Source organism: Pagrus pagrus (genome assembly GCF_965226575.1).
Source record: "Pagrus pagrus genome assembly, chromosome: 20".
Taxonomy (NCBI): Eukaryota; Metazoa; Chordata; class Actinopteri; order Spariformes; family Sparidae; genus Pagrus; species Pagrus pagrus.
This window is the reverse complement of record NC_140207.1, coordinates 5,008,955-5,024,537: the sequence shown is the minus strand read 5'-3', so window position 1 is coordinate 5,024,537 and position 15,583 is coordinate 5,008,955. Positions and strand designations below refer to the sequence as shown.

The 15,583-nt window shown below is 41.1% G+C and overlaps 1 long non-coding RNA gene across 2 annotated transcripts in view; it reads right to left on the bottom strand.

Annotated features, from left to right (window-relative positions):
- Window positions 1–281: 281 nt before the first annotated feature.
- The window catches only part of LOC311249488, a 38,995-nt gene continuing 23,693 nt past the window's right edge, over window positions 282–15,583 (bottom strand). For both annotated transcript variants that reach the window (XR_014621191.1, XR_014621192.1), the window contains exons 3-4: window positions 2,147–2,410; window positions 282–1,193 (exon numbers count right to left, since the gene is read on the bottom strand). This is a non-coding gene — a long non-coding RNA (uncharacterized lncRNA). The remainder of the gene's footprint in view (window positions 1,194–2,146; window positions 2,411–15,583) is intronic.

Sequence of the window (15,583 nt, the reverse complement as noted above, 5' to 3'; positions counted from 1 at the left end):
AACACAGAACAGCTGAAGCCTGGTGCAAACTTTAGTTCCAGACAGAAAGCCTCAGGTTGGCACAAAACTTGCACTCTTCACAAGAATTCACCCAGTGTGGCCAGTGCCAAGACGTGTCTCTACCTTGTTATGAGCTGTCCCAGATGCCACAGCTTAAAAAAAAGAAAAACCTTGATTTTTATTGTGGCCAAAAACAAGATGTGCTTGGAGTTGGAATATCTTGTGACATGGGAGAATAGGGTTGTCAAATAAGAGATCAGTAGAATGGGCAGGCCAGAAGGGAAGCAGCAAACACACAGTTTTATTTTTTGTTAAAATCTGAGACAAAAATCCTTCATCATTGAATCCACATTCATGTTTGTGACTGTGAAGAATGGTTGTTGGTTGGTTGTCACTCTGTTGCTTGTGACATGTCTGAATAATTCTCATTGTTGCATCTTGTTTTTGGCAAGAATAGTTTCAAAGAGGAAACAAATGGTGTTGAATGAGGGAGGCAACACTTTGACTTCTCGTCTGTGTTCGTTGAATGTCACGATTTTTTGCACTTGTTCCTGATCTCGCAAGTTTAAAGGGGGAGACTTGGTGGTTTGTGCCTTCACACTCCAACAAGACAATTGTCTGTCAGCAAAAATGTCTTGTAGTGTCACATTCTGCATAAAAATGGATAAAAACGACTGGATGGCTTTGTTTTTTTTGTTATACAACACAAGGTTGCACAATTAAATTAAACTTTGTAATCTCCTGCATGCTACAGTACACAAACATGAAACATATATACAGTTATTTATAAACATATATAAATGAACATGAACTTGCACTACGTGTCAGGGTGAATGTAACCAGTAGCAACAAGATAGTGCTGACAACATGATCAACATCTTCACATTAATGTCCATCGACTATGACTGTGTTTGATCACCAAGCATCGATGACGTAAACGCAGAGTCCACATCCCCTTCTGCCGCTGTAGTCCTGCTCTCTGTTGGCTCAGAACATGGTCCGCCCGTTGAGTGTAACAGCTTGATCCGAGATGTCGCGGTGGAGACAGGTCTCTGTAAACATGTAGGCACAACAGTCTCTGATTTTCCATTGCTTGGCCTGTCCTCAGTCCCATTTTTCCATTTTATTTTCCTGCAACGGGACATTAGCCAGGAACAGCCTGAAGTCCAAGCTGGATTAATATGGCTCCCATCCTGGTCGAAAGTCGAAAGAAATGTATTTCTGTCAAATGTATTTCTGTCAAATGCTGCTGCATTGCCACAGATATAAGAAAACTTGCATTATACTTAATGTTTCCAACAGTGTTCAAACCCAGAGAAATCTGTTATTTTATTCAACGTTTAATTTGTTCGTCTCTTGCTACAACCTCTGGTAAACGCAGTAGGCAAATGTGACAAAACATATCATAAATCTTTAATACATCACCTCATCCGTGAACCAGAACTTTGACTTGAGTCATACATTTTTTAATTGGTGATGTTGAATTAAAACAGTAAATTCCATGATCCCTGGCTACTTCACAACTACATCAAATGACGTCTTTTGTATTTTTATTTCTTTGTGAGACAGCTGCAGAAAATACATATTAAACAAATCATCTTTTGTATAATTTAAGTAGAGTATATTCACCGCCTTGCACAATCACCTAGAAGCTGTCCCAGAAAACCACGGTCGGATTCTCTGGCTACTTAATAGCGGGCATTTGTTTATGAGGTGCTTTGCTGAATGGCACTGCAGCACTGATGATAGGGGAAGGGGGAGTCTGGGGATCAAATCCGCAAATTTCCAGCACAAGCCTGCCTCTTTAAAACTCAAGGACTGGAACAGTGCAGCTTGCATGTTGAGGAAGACTTTTGTTTATTTTTCCTAAGCATGAATGTGTCATTGAAATAAGATCTTTTACTTTTTAATTACAGGAGCTAATCCCTTTGCTGATTATCTTCCTGAGCTTCATTTTTTTTTGCTTCTTAAGGACCTGCGGATTAACAAAAAATGAACAAACTTATAACAAAAGTAAAAAAACAAGGAGTTTAAGTGATTGTAAAGGATTTTGATGTTCCTCATGTATGTCACCAGACAAAAATAGGCGAGCTCGGTGCAGAGCACTAATAGCTACATTAATTAAAGCCGGCTCAATCTTCCTCACCTTTGGTTAGCATGTGTATAAAGGCCAGAGTTGTAGCTGGGGTTGAAGCCCAGTTAATGAGGTTTGCTGGGGCAGCGGCAGCGCTGCAGCGTGATGTTGTTTCTCCGACGCCTCCTTTTCGTTGACCTCGGCTCATTACCGCGCATGAGAAGAGGTGACAGTGGCGCCACGACCCCCGTGGTCCCATTCATTACCCTGCATCCTGCACCCTGCCTTCCTCAGGAACACGGCACTTTCACAGATTCAAGGTGACGACGGCGAGAGCTAGAAAAAGAAGAGTGATAAAATGAGGGGGAGAAGGAAAGAGAAATGAGGATACAGATGGTCCGCGGGGAGGAGTCACACTTCAGTGAAAGGTCTGATTAATAAACGCCCTTAATTTGTGATCCATTCATGAAATATTATCTTTGCTGGGAGTATCGAAGGACATCACGGTGAGGAAACAAACTTGGCTGACAAATACTCTGTCATCTGAACAGGCTTGTGTTTAAAAACCTTTCAACACAAAGGATTATGAAAATGGTGAATAAAAAATAAGAGGTTTTGAGCTATTCTGTATGGAAGTGTAATTACACCAGTGTCTCCTTACAAAGCAGCACACCGAGGTGTAGAAAGCTCGACACATCACATCTCTCAGCAGCGCTAAATTAGCTTTTGGAAGTGTCATGTCGAAGTTGTTGGACTTATCCTCAGCAGGAATCCTCCGCTCGCCCCCTCCCTCGACCTGTCAGCTCCCATATCACTGCTGCAGTGTCAGACGAGGCCTCTCACCCTGCAGAGCATCGCGGCAGCCCTGTTCCTCTCTCCCCGTGGCAGCTTGTCACCTGCATACACCCCATCCCATCACTTCCTCCCTCTGCTTGTCTCTTTACCTCCCATTTCCCTCTCATTTCCTCGCCGTGGTTTTTTAAAGCAAGCCAAAAGAGCAAGCAGATGACCTGCACGAGCTGGCCTGTGACTCTCACACACAGCTCTTAATTCCTCGTCGCTTCGTCCGCTCTTTTCTATTTCCTCTCTTTCTCTATACAGGGTCTCTCTTCTCTTGTCTGTTTCATTTGATCCCGCATCCAGTGTCATCCTCACTTTGAGGTCACAGAGTGCGATGCCACCAATCCTGCTGGAAAGCTCTGTCTTATCACTCTTCTCATGCCTCCGCTGACTACGCTCAGCGATATTCAGGAGACAGATCGTGGAGGTGCACTTCTAAGGAGGATATGGCATATATTTCTTAGGAGCCAAATAGATGAAATAAGCACGTTAAAGGAGAGCTCTGGTTTGTTTTATTTTCATAGTTTTTTGCCATCAATCCTTTTAAATGATGTTGATGTGAATTGAAATTGGAGCCTGACCGATATTTAGTAGTAAAAAATTCTGGTATCGATATATCAGCCGATTATAACCGCATTTTAGGGATCAGTGCAAAAAATGTGTGTGCGTAACACTTAGGGCAAATTTATAGTATAACAGAGGCATTGATATTCTACAGTTGACAATAAATATCGGGAAATGGATACACAGATACAGATATATCTTTGATAGCTGACATTGGCCGATAATATCAGCTTGATTTGGCTGTGTTAAATTTTGTGTTGTTTGTGTTGTGTTGTTGGAATATGATGAGAAATAGATCGGGGAATCATCTGTGTAAAGATGGAAACTAATGATCACATGAATGGAGAATAATAAAGGGATAAGGACTGAGCCCTTGAGGTACTCCGTAGCAGAAATGGGAGGTGGATGGTCTAAAATTGGCAATGGCTACACAGAAGTTCCTGACGATTAGATAGGAATAAAACCAATCTTAAACTGTACTAGATATGCCAACCTAGTGCTTAGGAAGCTTGATTAAAATTGCACTGTCAACTATATCAAAAAACAATCAATCAAATATCAATAAAACAGATGTTTGGCCATTATCAGCTGCCAAGAGAATGTCAATAAGAGCTCCTAAAAGTGCCGCAAACTCAGAAGCGTAGGGCCACTGACCAAGCTGCTGTATTTGAAACGTTGGGAGCGAGAACAGGCTAAATAAAGGCAAATAACCCCCAGAGTTTTCTGAACAGGTACTCCCAAATGTCTGGAAACATTAAAGGCATATGCCAAAATTCAGATCAACACCACTTTCATGATTTTTTGATAAATATGAAGCTGGAGCCAGGAGAGGGTTAGCTTAGCTTGTCACTAAGATTGGAAGCAGAGGTAAACAGCTAGTCTGACTCAATACCAAATCTGTCTACTAGGAACTTTAAAGTTTAAAAAGCAAGTTTGGGCATTACTGGGGATTATGTACTTTTTCATTCTAACTGCTCAATACCACTAGAATTTCATGCCCTGTCGCTCTCTGTTGTATTAATGTCACCTTGTTTTTAGATCTCAGCAATTACTGTGGTACGATTTTTGTCAGAAAAGTCTAAAAGATCCAAGTTTTAAACCCAAATTATCCTTTTAAAGTGTGTTTCTGAATATAATCATAGCTACAGATCTTATTATTGATGGTAAAATATGCCTGAATCTTTCTAAGGGCATGTCAGGCTTATCCAAAGTTGGGCAATTTGCAAATTGACTTCATCTTTGCTTCATCTTTGCACTCCGTGTGAACTGAGCCATCTGAATAGAGCCGCTGCTGTGCAGTCGGTAGAAAGACTTCTCTCTCTTTTTCTTGCCTTCCTAGTGTCCCTTCTGTTTTTATCGCCTTGTTTCTCCCTTCTTTGTCACTCTTATAAAAGCCTCCTGATCACTACAGCCAGAGAAGGCAGCCTTGTGTACAAAGAGTGCAGGCAGCGGGGGGTGCTAAACAAGACTTCTTCTGCAGGTCTCTCTATAATGGGGAGGTGGTATGCTCAGAGACGCTGCAGAAGGAGAAGTCGTTGCGGGTAGTGGCTCACTTACTCTCTTCTCTAATGGGCTGGTGCATGCCAAGCAAATGAGTGTGCCCCGACTGGCCTGGGTCCAGTCCCTCCCCTGCCACTGGAATGATCATGCTCATTATCTTATTTCGCTCCTGGGTCAACGAGAACAACACGGTCGTTGCTTTTCGCCAGCGTCGTGTTAACAAAGGTAATTTTTCCTGCACCTCTCCCTCTTTTCTATTTCTCTCTGGGGATTCTATGCCATCTGGTATTGTCGGTGGCTCTGAAATGGGCGGCGTGGAGGGGTATCAAAGCGGCCTGTCCTGCAGTTGATCAAGGGAGAAATCCTGCAGGTGGCTGCCTGTCTCTGGAGTAACATGGCCAGAGGCAAGAAATCCTCGCAGGACGGGTGATGCGATCATTTCTGGGTGGAGACTTGTACAATATGTGGACTTTCTCTGGCTCCACATGAGTAATGTTATGATTAATGTATTGAGAGGGAAGAAGAAGAAGGAGAGAGAGACTTTTGTATTGGGTTTTAGATGTGGGGATATTTCCCCTGTGTAGACTTTCATATCCATTACCTGAAGTGCCCGGCAGTCAGTGCCACAAATGGAGATCCCAGTCACTCTTTATCATAACTCTGACGTTCAATATTAAAAATACATTCAAGCATGATTGAATGTTTGATGGTGTTATTCTGTGACTGATCTAAGTGTCTGGCAGCTGCATATCAATTGGGGAGTGGTTGCATTAGTAGAGGCAAACATAAAACATTACCCCTGCCAGCAGTTGCTTCTCTAGAGAATTCTTCTCTTTTTCTCACCATTACTGCCGCATCCTTACAAACAAGGCAATTTGACTTGTGTGTCATATTACTGTTGGCAAAAAAAGGCGCGAGACGAGTCTGAGTTTACTGCGACTCGCACATCTTGTCCAGCAGTCTCACATTAATCTCACTTGTTCCCTTCCATTATCTCTGCATCTAGCTATCTAATCATAGACTCGAGGGGCAGAACCTGTCATGAACGCTGACCCTGCATCCCCCCCCGACATCAAACAAGAAAACTGCACATAGAACGTCAGAAAAATAAACTGCTGATGGCTGCTGACAAAGAATCAGATAGGAGGCATCACTCATCCAGCACTTAGTCCCAATTGTGATCTCAAGTATAAATTAACCATGCTGGAGAAAGGCTGCAGCCTTTTCAGAAACGTGCACTGCCAGTGAAATGGAGTTTTCTGAGGGGACAGGGAGCAATCTCTCTGGGGGATTTAGCTCTGCTTCCAGTGTCCAGATCAAATGAAAAATGAATCATTCTGCAGAGGGAAGAATATGACGCATGACCAAAGGGGATGAGGAAGCTGGTGGTAGGGGAGGTACTGTAGTGTAAAATGTAATTGTTGGAAGATGGAGACCAACCAACATGTACTGTATGGTAAGGGAATTTAAAGATAATAGACTGCACTATAAAAGCCTTAATCAATCATAAAGACCCTTGGATCTATGACAATCTCATGGGGTCATCTAATGTCTTTTTGACGATCAAACGTAGATCTTCATTGTAGTGAACATCCTCGTTGACTTTGTTCAAACATGCTAGGACCATTTGTGGACAGAGTTGCCGTGCTGGAGCAATATAGGACATATATAGAACATTTTTCCTCCGTTGCACAGTGGCAGGACTGTTGTACAAATGTGTTGAGATAAAAAATAATGTCATCAATGAAGAAGAGTATTCGCACAAGCTGCCACTTTTATGAAATATGAAAGGTATTATACTGTTGAGGGACTATTTATTCTTACTTTTTGATTGATGATAGTTTTCAGACCTGGAATAAGGCTTCAAACTCTGCTACTACTTGTCTATTCATCATTTCACCTCCCCAATAGTCTTCCAGATTAATTTGCAAGATCATGTTTCATTTTCTCTGGCAGATACGGCCTGGCCACGCTTGGATTCAGACAGATTTTCTGTTTTCTGGTTTATGATGGGCCAATCACAACCGTTTATTATGGGACTGGTTTGATAACTGACAGAGGAGATTTCAAAAGTCACATGTCACATGCTTCGCTCCTCTCATTGGTTAAAGGTCTATCCAATTGCATCCAGGCTGCACGTCTTTCCAATGCAATTTGCCAGGCTCACGAGAATCAGATCAAATTGTCAAACTAAACTAAGTAAATATCAAACATGAATCAAGAGTCTATTACTGTATTGCCTATTTCCCACCTTGAATGTTTACAGAAACACATTTTTATGAACTTTTATAGCTGTATAGCTTTTATTTGAGGAAGTTTGAAGCCAGGCTGCAATTGTTTTAGGGTATAAAACGCACCAAGCACCACACAACTTGTACTTATAGTACCCTTTATCCTGTATGTAACCTGTGGGAACACTACCAAAAACACGGGGGATCAGTTTGCTGGATACCTCAGCAAAAGGGTTACAAAAAAGCAGGACGGCATGGAGCAGTTGTTTTGGTACCATCCCCAATTTAATATGAAGGAAATGCAAAAATAAACTGTTCAAATGTGTAATTGAAATGAACTGAACTAGACGGCTTGGTGAAAACAAGGCTTATATGAGGGCGCAGGTCCTCACGGTTTCTATAGTAGCTCTGACTGGACAAACATACTGGACAATGGCCTTTTGTGTTTATTTGCAATCACCGTATGTTCTCCTACATGTTTGGAAGAAGAATGTAACCATGAGATGCCCCAGTCTAAACAAGGAGCTATCCCTAATAAGGTAGCTATTAGGGTTATTTGTCAAACTACAATTTTTAAGATCAAGAATGAACTTTCATTGTCATTTTTAAAACTGTATCATTATGTAATTTTTTTAAAAATAAAGTATTTCATGAAAGTGTTTTGAGTTCTGTAAGCAACATACATTGAACGTTAAGGTAGACTTGACAATAAAACAAACAAAAATAAAATAAAAATATCCACAAAAATTACCCATTACAAAAAAACGTGTTTCTTAACTGGTTCAGTAAACTGTTTTAATACCGTTATGAATAAGAAATCATAAACAAAAAAAAGATATCGAGCCAGAGCACAAGATTGGCAGTTTATCAATAAAACATGTATATTCAGCAAGTTAGTCAATAGCCATGTGCACTGTATCCAGTGACTGCACATTTGAGCAGTGGCTCAGGCTCATTCTGTATGTAGGCAGATTGCCAGAGCGACATTCTGTCAGACAAGACACTGACGTTTTACATCATCGGAAATAAGTGCATGTCTTAATGGTGCTAAACAGGCCACGCCCTACTTGAATACTCAAGAGAGATGAATGCTCTGATACCATAATCATAACACATCAATATTTATAACTGTTAATGGATGGTTTTAAGGGATCCAGGCGTTTATCGAAGGAAATTCCTGGATCACACGCATTTATTAAAGGGGCTTTTACTGCAAAGGTCTCTTGATCTCTTGAGTCCCCGTCCTTTGATTTTACTCAGTCTCAGCTTCAATCTGCAGCCAGCGTGTGATGTATTTTTTAAATTTCAAAGTAAGTATGTGGGTTTGGATGCAAAATGGCACAAGGCAAAGAGAAAATAACTTGTAGCCTCATTCAACTCCAATCAATTGATCGACTGTCATACTATGACTTCTGCAGAAAACTAGGTTTACGTAGTTATTTAAAAAAACTTACTTTGAAGTGGAAATCCCATCTATTAGCAAAGTCGAGACTTTACCTAAGTGAATTTCTGGCTGAATGTTCTTCTCAATAATACATGTAGCCTGGCTTCAGTCCACCAAATAATACATGTAGCCTGGCTTCAGTCCACCCAATAAAACATGTAGCCTGGCTTCTGTCCACCCAATAACACATGTAGCCTGGCTTCAGTCCACCCAATAACACATGTAGCCTGGCTTCAGTCCACCCAATATTACATGTAGCCTGGCTTCAGTCCACCCAGTAACGCATGTAGGCTGGCTTCAATCCTCTGTCCCTCTGCAGTTGCCTTGTTTCCCAAAAAGTTGGATTTCCTCTGACCTGGTTATCATATCAGGAGGAGGAGGGGATGGTGGTTGCAGTGACCACGGTTCAAGACTGTTTTTCAACATTTGTAAGCACTACACCACTGGTTGTTTTTAAAGGAGACATCGGAGATGACCGTTTTCAGCCTTGTTTGTGTGTTTGTGGCAACAAAGCACAGATATTTGTGACGGAAAGTTTGGACAACTATCATGACCGGTATTTTGAGCCAAAACGTGATCTCTTCCTAACCCTAACCAAGTTTTTTTTGTGCCTAAACCTAACCAGAGCATAAGCACAGCCTTGTCACAAAATATAATTGAAAATGGGAGAAACGTAAAGAAATGTAAAGTTTTAAAATATCCATTGCAGAAAGGTATATTGCGAAATTATAGGGTTTGGGTTGCTATTCCTGACAAAACTTTGATGAGCTAAATGTAAGCACAAGATCGGAAAAAAATCTTAAAAGGTAAGCTCAAATGTTATCCTGACTTGCTGTGGACACTGAATTGTGAAAAACTACCAAAACTTTACTGCTTATAAAAAACACTAAAAAAACCAAACCCTTCTTCTTGTCCCTCTGAATTATGAATGCATAAAAGTGAGAGCATAGAATCATGTTTTTGATGAATATCTGAGCCAGACACAAGTGCATCATTCATGACTCTGGAGTGGCTGTCTTCCTGACAGTGTCCGGAGATGTGTTTTCCGTGTTCAACTCCAGTTACGCTGCCGTTATAATGACCACACTCGAACATGTCTGATGTTATTGCCTCTTCCTCTGGCAGCAGCTGGAATAATGAGCCGCTGATGAGTCACACCGTGACAGCAGTGCAACTCAATTACCCAGCAACAACAAACACAGACGTGAAGAAGTGCAGTTTGATGATCCCGAGGAGAAACGTCTTGTTCGGCTGTCTGGCAGCTTCAAGCTTTGTTTGAACGCCCTTTTCTCAACAACTCCACTGGTTTTCTACTGTAGAGCTGCCTACCCCGTTCATTTTATATTAATGCAAATTTGTAGGGTTAAATAACTCACTCGTGTCAGACTGACACGATGGAAGAACAAAGAGTGCGTTTAGTAGGCACCCAGTGTCAATATCATCTGAAGAATCTGACATCTAATCACCAACACAACAAACACACAACAAAGAAATGCAGGATTGTTTGCACATGAATACAGAGCTTTTGAAAAATCTTTTAAATATTCCACGCTTTGAAAGAACATGCGTCAATCCCACTCTGTTTTTCCAGTCTTTGTATACCTGTACCGTGTTTTTTTTTTAGTTTTTTTTTTTAGCTTTTCCAAGCTTCAGCTGCTTGCAACATCTTTTTGAGCTTCACAAAGAGACCAAATCTTGTAAATAAACCCTTAAACCAACTCCTAAACATGAAGTTCTGGATGAACTTTATTGTTTCGACATTTAATTTAATTAGAGATGTACCACACTGTTGTGACTTAATAAGCACAATTCATACATTACTGATATAATAACTACCAGAATAATGTTTATGTGGCTGTCACTGACTGCTCTAATGAGATACTTTTCAATTAGGTTAGGGAGAAAAAGAAGTTTTAGTTTCCGTGGTGCTTCAGGTCACAACTTAAAGTTTGATTGCACTATTTGAGATAAACACACCACTTTTCCAATGGCCGTGAAGTCTGGTTAGATCATTAAAACCCTATGGATGGTGTGTAACAAGAATAGCCCGATTTTACTTGTTAAATCTTCAAATCCAGTTGTGGAATAATGAAGTCTCAAATTCTCCTATGGCTGCGAGTGTGTGGGTGAGTTTTGCTGTTTACTTCATAACTTCTATAGCTAAAAGGAGAGAAGATATACAATACTTGGATAACTTGGCGTCTAGATTTTTTGCATGAATGACACACATTGTGGCTAAAAGTATGTGGACACCCAAACATTTCCCCCATATTTGATTGCTATATATATATATATCATAAACCCACAAATTAACCTGCTTTAAAAGCCCCCACTCCTCTCGGAAGGCTTTCCACAGGATTTCGGACCCCACTTTCTGGGATTAGTTCCCATTTAACCAAAAGAGTGAGGTCCACCACTGATGTTGACCAACAAGGCTTTGCTCACACCTGGACAACCCAATCACCAGAATAAATGTTACCTAAGTATGTTTCTGCAAAACCACACATAAGTAAAACCGAGCATTTCTTTATATTGCAACTTTATGTTTGTTAAGGCACAGTGCTGTGCTGATACATGTCTTAAGTTTTGGCACAAAAGCCACTTGGTTAGGATTAGGAGAACATCATGGTTTTCTTAAAAAACCTGTTTTGATCACCACAATCACGGACAGAGTAGGCCCAACTTTTTGTGAAAAATAGCCGGTTTTGGTCGCCACAAAAAACACTGGAAATGTTCACAGCTCTCCTTTAAAAAGACACCCGCTTGTGACGAGACAAAAACTGATGGAAATATCCCCAGGTGTCCTTAAAAATATACACGATTTCGACCGGAACTGAGGGCCGGCTGTTTGGCAGCCTTGTTGGTTGCAATAACGTGATGGATCATTATGGCAAAGATGTCAAAACAAAGCTGGGTGTTTTTTTAAGAGACCATGCATCGAGAAAGAGGAACAGACAACAGCAGTCAGAAAAGAGCTGTCTAGGGAAACCAAAACCTGCCACCACAGCCCCCCGGCCACTGTAATCGTTGTGGATCGATCAGCCACGGACGAACATGCAGATGTTTAGTGAGAAGACCGCTGCAGTCCCCACTAGGTTTGACATGGCTGCAGTGCTACAAAGTTATTGAGGAATATTGCAATATTAAATGAAGAAATCAAGTTGAAGCTTGCCTCCGTTAGACCAGGTCTATTCAATTGGCGGCCGTTGGGCTTAATGCGGCCCTTTTAACAACCATTTGTTACGAGAATGAAAATGACTAAAAAGGTGGATTTTTCTAATTTTTACTGGACTTCTGTATATATAATTTGTCTTTTTTAGTCATGAAAACTAATAAACGAAGGGTATTGATTTAACGCATTTAAATCCTGAGCTTTAAAAGGTCAGATATAGGGAATTAAAGACTCCTGCCCCTTGGAACCTCACTTTCTTTCTAATCCGTTCCTTCAAAAAAGTAATTAAATGGGTCTGACTATCACAGACTATCACATGTTGCCAAGCAATCAATGCAGTGTCTTAACCTGACAGTAGGCAAATACCTGAAATAACTTTTAATGGGATCTAAAAATACACAGTAAAAACAATGTCCATGTTGATCTAAATATCACTGTATTTCACTTTATTTCTCGCAAAACTTAAACCACACAGGCCCACCCGAATTACTATTTCTGGCTGTGCACCTGGTTTGAGGCGAATAAGGTCAGGGATCAGTGCAGGTCAGTCAAGTCCTTCCGTGCAAAACTGGCCAAACCATATGATTAAATCCCACAATGTAACTCTCACCCAACATGACAAAACTTCATCCTGATTCCAGTCGAATGCTTCCTACTTGCAACACTAATTTCATTTTGCAAAAACATCCTCACCCAAAAAGTCTACAACATTGGCACAATTCTTGCAAAACAAGCCCGTACACAAACACTCATCCCATTGAAGAGGGCGAGGGTGGCTTTCATATGCACAGAAAGCATTGTGGGTGTTGATTAATACAGGGCATCAAATTCAAGTTGGCAGCCCCTGAAAAATAAACAGTCCACACTTTAATTAACTCTGCAGAAGAAAGAGTATGACTAAGTCAATATTTATCACGTCTGGCGATGGAGGCCCACGCTGGCTTCCCCCGCCAGGCCCAGCGCTAATTACCTGGAGGCCAACAGGAGCACTGTTCAGAAATGATGAGATGTACGGCGCATTGTTTCTTAAATTTCCCCCAACTGCCAGAGGTAACACAAAGCAATCACATCAGGGAAAACACAAATACACACACACACACCTCTTTGGTAATTGGCTCTAAAATATGGACAGATGAAGAGATGCATGATTAAAGAGAAAAAATATTTGGTGTGCAGCAAAGAGAGGCGGTGTTGTTGCGCAGGACAGCTTCCTGTCTGTGTTTCCACCTGATGAGAGGGGCTTTGCGAGCTTGATTGGGAGCAACACCTCTAATTGTTTGACAAAGAAACAAGTTCAGAGAAAATCCTGAGGGTTGCTTCTTGTTATTTCGCTCGCTGCTGCATGCAGACTCTCTGATGCCGCTGATACCGCGCACAGTAAACATGCACCCATGAACAAATGTTGCAGAAAAACCTGCAGGTGAATAAAAGAAAAAATGTTTGAAGGATGCATTAATTTGGCAAGTATTAAGTTTGCGGGGTCAGAGTGAGCCTGCTGGGAGGGCAATAAACCAAAAAGATATCATAATCACTTTTCACAGTGTGAGGACTCGCCTTATCCACCACTGGGTGGAAAAAAATACGTCTTTGAGGGAACAATTTTAATTAACTCCCCATTTAGACTTTTTTTTGTTCTGTATCTTTTGCTTCCCGTGCCCCTTTTTCTCTTCTCCCTTGCTCTCCCTTTTCCCGCTGATATGAAATGGTTTCAGGCACAACTTGCTCGGTGTAATTGTCTCAAATGGCGCTATGAAGGTCGAAGCTGAGTAAGGGTCATTTGAATAATTTGATTACGGCACGTTTTTTAACCTGCAAAGCTCTTAATCCCGCGGCGTCCAGGGAATGTTAATGAGTCACCTGCCTTGTTGTGCTCGCCGATAAGAGAGCAGGGGAAAGCGAGAGGGAGGAAACATTTCGGATTCCATTTTGTTTGGGGCGGGGGGGGACTACCTCCAACACAGCTGACAGACAGACACACACACACACAACTCTAACGCAGCGCTGAGCTCTTCGGGGTATTATTTCCAACCAAATCGTAATGGCCCCCAGCTGTTTCACATATGTACAGCGATAACTCATAAGCAATTAATGAGACAATGTGACCCCAGCAGATAGAATGGGGCTTCACTCTCTCATCAGTTATCTGCTTCGTAGCACTGCTCAAAGAGCCGAAATGGAGCTTAAATCACAGGCTGGGGTTTCCAATTTATGCTCTTGAACATATCAGGGCCTCAAATGCAGGAGCCATCTACAAAAAGGGAAATTTTTGCCTCTTTCAGTGGGAAATTGGGTTTTTGGTAAAGGCAGTGAGAGCACTCCTTCACGATGTAAAATTGGGGCAAGACCATTTTTAAGAAGGAGAAGATAGGCCTATTGAGCATCGCAGCGAAAGTGTGTTAGCCAATCTGAGACTATGCGAGCACTGACGGTTGGAGTGTAACCTGCTTTTCTTAGGCCTCCAATTCTTCTCCTGTAGAGCTCGCTGACAGTAATTGAAGAATCTCAGTCCTTTCTTCCAAGAGACTTCATCCCAAATAAAAAAAAAAGTACTGTAAATCCCCAAGGACCTTTTTTTTTTTGGTCAAAAATCCCTGTGCAGTGATCAACGACCATAGGTTCAGCTCTGCTCACAGAGCAGATGGACAGCCGCACACTCCTCTGAAAGTCATAATTTCATAAGTTTAGTAGGCAGCAGGATTTCACACTTCGTTAATTTGTATTCATTGTGAAGCCGAGAGACAGACCAGCATAGGAATTTCTTACTGAAATATTCATCAGAATCCCGCAGGGCTTGTACCATTGAGAAGCTGGAATAACAGAGAAAGCAAATAACATCCAAACTAAATGCATCCAGGGTAAACATTTTGCCCTTCCAAACAAGTCACAATTACAGCGACTTAAGAGCTGCTTTCTCCCGGTGTTGATTTTCCACCAGCAAAAGGAGACAGAGAAACATAAAGAGAGATTTCTTTTCAATTAGGAATCAGTTTTTATGACAGTCTGGCACGATGAAATGCATGCTAATGCATGCCGCTAATGCAAATGCATACTAATAGTCTCAACCCACTTTTAAAGATTCAAGATTGAATATTTTCATCCCAGCAAACTTGCAATGAAAAAAAAAAAAAACAGCATGTGCTCAAGATAAAAGACAATTACTCTGGCAGTAGGTCCACAGAAACTGTGGCTGCATACAATTTGTTTTGCTTCACTTAAAATACTAAATGTATTGTAATTCATGCCCACATATGTCTTAGGCAGTCAGTCACAGAACTTTTTAGCAAGTCCAGGACAATGATCACATTAAATAAGAGCATTGCAGGGGTGCTGGAAGTCAGTCACAGCTGGGGGTGTTGAGAGGTCAGTCTATATAAAGATGTCATAGCAACTGTAATAGTAATTCCTGTTTTTTTATTTTTTTATTTGAATGACCAGGATAACTTATATGCTATAGTTATTAACAACAGTTTGCACTACAGCAGACAGCGAATTTAAAGACTATCATCCTGTAGGTCAGAAATGTGACCCATGACCAGTTCATTAAGTGCATCTTACCTGCCAACATTTCAATTTTCACCAAACTTATTCAAGAAGACATTATTTTATTGATGGTTAACATGTCCAGTGTTACAAAAACAGTAACAGTGACCAGTGTAGGCTCATTCTTGCTTGACTGTGGAGAATTTCCCCAGACTACCTTACAAAATCGCTCAATTTGGTGAGTTGTTGAGTAAAGAGCAACTTTATTAACCTTATAA